Below are 6,938 nucleotides of genomic sequence, written 5' to 3' on the forward strand. Positions count from 1 at the left end.
GGAGCCCAGCAGGTCGAGGCTGCGGTGGCTGGGAGCGGCCACTGCACTCCAGTCTGGGCGATGGAGTGAGACTCCAAGTCAAAACTAACAAAAAAACAACAATATTACCTTGAACCTACACTGCACTATTCACCCAAGGACTTTTCCATCTAGCTAATTTAATCTCACAGTTTGAAAATCAAAGTACATACTTATCCTACCAAAAGAAATGTTTTTGAGAGGTTAAATGATAGAGTGTACAGTTGCCTCACCTGAAAGAATAAAGGAAAATGGGGCAGAAATGTCTTGTACTTGTTGAATAATGCAGATAATCAGGAATGACTCTCTAAGGTTCACAAAAGTGCTCTCCATTTGCTCCATTGCTGTGGAAGGGCTGCATTTATATGTCACCAGTATAAGGAAAGTAATCGTCTAAAAAGTTCCCAGGAAAGGACATTCATTTTTCTTAGCAAACTGTTTTGGTATCTTTACAAAATAAACTCTTTACAACACACATATTTTTTTGAGTTGGAGTCTCACTCTGTCGCCCAGACTGGAGTGCAGTGGCCGCTCCCGGCCACCGCAGCCTTGACCTGCTGGGCTCCAGAGATCCTTCCACTCAGCCTTCCAAGTAGCTGGAACTACAGGCACGTGCTACCACACCCAGCTAATTTTTGATTTATTGTAGAGATGAGGTCTCACCAAGTTGCCCAGGCAGGTCTCGAACCCGCGGGCTCAGGCAATCCACTCACCTCAACCTCCCAAAGGCGCGGGATTGCAGGCTGAGCCACCGAGCCCGGCACATTTTTGTTTTTAACTTAACATACTATTGGCTTTTTTTGTGTGCCGCTTTTATTGAGTCACAATTCACACACTACACAATTTGCCATCTTAAAGTGTACAATTCAATGGGCTTTAATATATTCACAGATATGTGCAACCCTCATGACAGGCAACTTTAGAACATTTTAATTACCACAAAATGAAAACCTTTACCCCTCAACTATTACTACTCTACCCCCAAATCTAAGTAAGCACTAAGCTGCTTTCTGTCTCTGTAGATTTGCCTTTTCTGGACACACATATCTGGAATAATATACTGTACTATGTAGTCTTTTGTGGCTAGCTTTCTCTTTCTTTGGTTTTTTTTTTTTTTTTTTTTTTTTTTGAGCCAGAGTCTCACTCTATTGCCCAGGCTGGAGCAGAGTAGCACACTCACGGTCACCCCATCGTTAACCTGCTGGGCTCAGGCAATCCTTCTGCCTCAACTTTCCAAGTAGGTGGAACTACAGGTGCACGCACTACCATACCTGGCTACGTTGTTGATATAGTGTAGCCCAGGCTGGTCTCAAACCCCTGGGCTCAGGCAATCCTCTTACTTCGGTCTCCCAAAGTGCTGGAATTACAGGCTTAAGACACTGTGCCCAGACTAGCTTCTTTCACTTAGCATGTTTTTATCCACCTTGTAGCATACAAATACTTTAGTCCTTTTTTAGCCATATATTTCATTGCATAGATGTGATTTATTTATTCCATAAATTAATTGTTTATTCAAAAATTGATGAATATTTGGGTTATGTCTACTCTTTGGCTCTTATGAATAATGCTGCTATAAACGTTTGTATACAAGTTTTTCTGGGTATATACATTTTCCTTTTGGGGAGTACGTAGCCAGAAGTGGAATTGCTTGGTCATATAGTAACACTAAGCTAACTTTTTTGAGGAACTTCCATTTTCCAGAGTGGCTGTAACATCTTAGAGTCCTACCAGCAGTGTATGCGGTTTCTGAGTTCCACGCATTCTTGCCAACACTTGTTATTCTTTGACTGTTTATTTTTATAAAGTTTCAGTCAATTTTTTTTATTGAGGGAAAATTCACATAAATGTAAAATTAGTATTTTAAAATGTGCAGTTCAGTGCCATTTAGTGCAGAGAGAGCGAGAGAGAGAGAGAGAGAGAATCTCTTCACGGTGTGGTTGATATAGTTTGGACTGTTGTCCCCTCCAAATCTCATGTTGAAACGTGATCTCCAGCGTTGGATGTGGGGCCTAGTGGGGGATGGTTAGGTCATGGAAGCAGATCCCTCATGAAGGACTTGGTGCCATTCTTGTGGTAACGAGTGAGCTCTCAATTTATTAGTTTACACAGATACTGATTGTGTAAAAGAGCCTGGAACCTCCTTCTCTCTCTCGCTTCAGCTTTCCCCATGTGACACACCTGCTCCCCTGTTGGCTCTATCTACTGCACAAATAAAAGCTTCTTAAGACCTCATCAGAAGCTGAGCAGATACCAGCACCATGCAGAACTGTGAGCCAAGCAGACCTTCTTCTTTATACATTACCCAGTTTCAGTCATTTCTTTCTTTCTTTCTTTTTTTTTTTTTTTTTTTGAGTCAGAGTCTCAGTGTGTCGCCCAGGCTGGAGTGCAGTGGCACGCTCCCAGCCACCATAGCCTTGACCTACTGGGCTCCGGCAATCCTTCCGCCTCAGCCTTCCAAGTAGCTGGAACTACAGGCACGTGCCACCACGCCCGGCTAATTTTTTGATTTATGGTAGGATGAGGTCTTGCCAAGTTGCCCAGGTGGGCCTCGATCCCATGGACTCAGGCAATCCTCTCACCTCGACCTCCCAAAGTGCTGGGATTATAGGCGTGAGTCATCGCGCCCAGCCTCAGTCATTTCTGTATCTCAATGCAAAATGGACTGATACAGTAGTGCAACCATCACCTCTATCTAGGTTCAAACCATTTTCATAACCTCCAAAAGAAGACTGCATATCCATTAAGCAGTAACTCCCTTTTTTCCCCTTCTGTCAGTTCCTAGCAAACAACAGTTTGTTCAGGAGATAATTAAGTTTTAAAATGAGGTAGTAAGTGTGGAGCTTTAACCTGATAAGTCTGGTGTCCTGATAAAGAGAGGAAGAGGTACCAGAGATTCTCTCTCTCTCTCTCTGCACATGCACAGAGGAAAGACTGTGTGACACAGCAAGAAGGTGGCTATTTGAAGTCCAGGAAGAGAGGCCTCATCACACACTGAATCTGCCAGCACCTTTATCTTGAACTTCCCAGGCTCCAGAACTGTGAGAAAATAAATTTCTGGTTTTTTTTTTTGAGTTGGAGTCTCACTCTGTCGCCCAGACTGGAGTGCAGTGGCCGCGGCCTTGACCTGTTGGGCTCTGGTAATCCTTCTGCCTCAGCCTTCCAAGTAGCCGGAATTACAGGCATGCGCCACCACGCCCAGCTGATTTTTTTAAATTTATTGTAGAGATGAGGTCTCGCTGCCCAGGCGTGTTTTGAACCCGCGGGCTCAGGCCATCCACTCACCTCAGCCTCCCAAAGGCGCGTTATTACAGGCTGAGCCACCGAGCCCGGCACAAATTTCTGTTTTTTAAGTCATTGAGACTGTGGTATTTTGTAATGGCAGTCCAAGCAGACTAATAGACCTATAAATGGAGTCATACAATTGACCTTTTGCATTTTTTTCTTTACTTGATGTTTTCAAGGTTTAACCATATTATAAGTAGTGAGGCATTCACTACTTTATTCCTTCATAAGGCTGAATAATATTCCATTGTATGGACAATCTACATTTGTTCCTCCATTGATGAACATTTTTGTTGTTTTCACCTTTGACTATTTTAAATAGTACTGCTATGAGCATCTGTGTGCAAATATTTGTTTGAACACTTGTTTTCACTTCTTTTGAGTATATATTTAGAAGAAGTGCCATATCATACAATAATTCCATGTTTAACTTTTTGAGGAACTGCAAGACTATTTTTCACAGTGGTTGCACCATTTTAAATTCCCAGCAGCAATGTATGAGGCTTCCAATTTCTCTGAACTGGAAATTTAGAGGTTTCTTCAAATCTTCATCAACAATGATATTCTCCCTATTTCTGATTGCAGTATCCTCATGGGTGTGAAGTGATTTGATTACAGCCATCCTCATGCGTGTAAATGATAATCAAAAAACTCATTCTCGTTTTCCAATTTGCATTTCCTTGATGATTAATAATGTTGAGGACCTTTGCATGCATTTATTGACCATTTATATATTTTCTTTGAAGGAATGGCTATTCAGATTCTTTGCCCATTTAAAAATTGAGTTGTCTTTTTATTTTTGAGTTGTAACTGTTCTTTATATATTATATATTATAAATATATACATAAATAAATATATATTCTAAATAATAGATTCTTATTAGATATATTACTTACAAATATTTTCTCCCATTTTGTGTGTTATCTTTTCATTTTTTTGGATAGTGTTCATAAAAGTACAAAATTTTTAATTTTGATGTCCAGCTTATCTTTTTTCCTGTCATATTAAGAAAACATTGCCTAACTCACAATCACCAAGATTTATGCCTATGTTTTTTTCTAAGAATTTTATATTTCTTGCATTTAGCTCTTTGCTCCATTTTGAATTAATTTTGCATGTTGTGTGTGATATGGACCCAAAATTCATTCTTTCATATGAGGATATCCAGTTATCTCATTTGTTGAAAAGATTATTCTTTCACCAATAATTTTATATACTGGCTAATAATCACTTGACCATAAATGTGTGTTTATTTCTGGATTTTCAAATCTGTTACATTGGTCTGTATGTCCATCCTTATGCCAGTACCACACAGTTTTGAATATCATAGCTTTGTAGTAAGTTTTGAAATGGAAAAGTGTTAAATCTTCCAGTTTTGTTCTTTTTCAAGATTGTTTTGGCCAGTATAATTCCCTTGATCTCCATATGGATATTAGGACAAGCATGTCAATTTTTTCTAGAAAGGTAGTTGGATATTTGATAGAGATTTGTTTGAAACTGTAATTCAATTTTCAAGGGTATTACTGTCTTAATAATATTAAATCTCCCAATACATGACATTTATTTATTTCATGTTCTTTAATTTCTTGTAATGGTGTTTTGTAATTTTCAGTGTAGAAGTCTTTTATTTATTGTGTTAAACTTGTTCCTAAGTATTTTATTGCTTTTGATGTTATTGTAAATATAATTTTTTAAAAATTTGATTTTGGATTGTTTATTGCTCGTGTATAGATATAGAATTGACTCTGTATATTGATCTTGTATTCTGCAACCTTGCAAAGACTTTCCTTTGCTCTAATAATTACTTTGTGAATTTCATAGAATTTTCTATACTTAAGATCATATCAACCACAAATAGAAATATTCTTTCTTTCTAATATGGATGCTATTTCTTTTTCTTGTTTACCCTGGTAAAACTTCAGTACAATGTTGAAAAGATGTGGTGAAAGTAGACAACCTGGTCTGCTTCCCTCTTACTTTAATTAAGACAACTTTTAATAAATTTTGCAAAGAAATCTTCAATCTATGTTGCTCTGCTATTTGAAATGGAATATGAATATATCTTGTTTCACTCCTTCCACTTGAAAATGGCATAAAATATTTATTAACTTTCTATATTGGTATTGGGAGGATAAATTTGAATGCGATGATCCCCTTAAAAATTAAACACTATGTGAATTCATAGGACCAAATTATGGAGCATGATTAGGAAAATTTGTAAGTGAGAGATGAAACCTTGTGCCATTTTTTTCTTCATAGTGATCAGAATTATTAATAAATCATAGTCTTTATTCCTAAATAAGTCAGGCAGAAGTGCAGATGACTTTCCTGGAAGACACATAGAATGTATGCCTACCCTGGGGACAGTGAATAACTTCCATACATCTATAGGTATTGAGCCCTTTTGTTTAGGAATCCTGATTGCTAGCTTTTTTATTTTTATTTTTATTTTTTGAGTTGGAATCTCACTCTATCGCACAGGCTAGAGTGCTATGGCACGCTCATGGCCACTGCAGTCTTGACTTGCTGGACTCAGGCCATCCTTCCACCTCAGCCTTCCAGATAGCTGGAACTACAGGCACGGATACCACGCCTGACATTATTTTTTTGATTTATTGTGGAGACAAGATCTCACCAAGTTGCCCAGGCTAGTCTCGAACCCCTGCGCTCAGGCCATCCTCTCGCCTTGGCCTCTGTGCTGGGATTACAGGGTGAGCCACCGTGTCTGGGCATGCTTGCTCATTTTATATGTTATTTTTATACATAAATTAGGACCCTAATTAATGTAAAAGTAGGTTGTAAAAGGAATTCCCTCTTGGGCCAATAATCTCTTCCCTCTGAAAAATGAGGAAAAACGGTCCAAGCATTCCCTATTTGCTAGTACATTATGTTCTGTGTAGACACCTTCCTTGTTATCTGGGAGAACATACTAGCCAGACATCACCATCAGAGGAGGGCATCCTGGTGGCTTTACCTCTTAACCATTTCTGTCTCCCAGGTGGTAACTAGAGATGTAGAGTTCCAGATGGAAGCCCTGGCTAAGCACAGAGCTGCTGCCTTTAACTACACCTGCCGCAATCGCTCTTTTGCGGAAGAAACCTCATAGATTACACAAATGTGCTTGGCCTTAGATAAATATTTTAACTGCCGCCCAAAGCGGCACTTATGCTTTCATTAGAACTCAGTGTTATGTGTGTATCCCAGATTATTCCCATAACACAACTCAGCCTATGCAAACATTAGGTACCCACATTTCAGTTGTAATGGGCTCCAGACACCTTCATGGCATGGTTAGACCAATTCCCCCGTGTCCATAACCCCCGTGGGATTATTATAATACTAAAAATCCCACCCCTGGAGAAGGAACACAGACATTTTGTGTACATGCGATGCATGAAAACATGTTCTGGCGCTATTCTTGTGTGCTAGAAACCCCATGGAAATATTATATAATCCGTGTGCCTTTTAAAATCGGGAGTGGGCCAATGCGGTGGCTCAGCCTGTAATCCCAGCACTTTGGGAGGCCGAGGAGAGAGGACTGACTGAACCCGGGGGTTGAGACCAGCCTGTGCAACTTGGTGAGACCTTGTCTCTACAATAAATCACAGAAACTAGCTGGGGGTGGTGGCGCGTGTCT

The sequence above is a fragment of the Carlito syrichta genome, unplaced genomic scaffold (assembly GCF_000164805.1).
Source record: "Carlito syrichta isolate Samal-C Ts95f unplaced genomic scaffold, Tarsius_syrichta-2.0.1 Scaffold303339, whole genome shotgun sequence".
Taxonomy (NCBI): domain Eukaryota; kingdom Metazoa; phylum Chordata; class Mammalia; order Primates; family Tarsiidae; genus Carlito; species Carlito syrichta.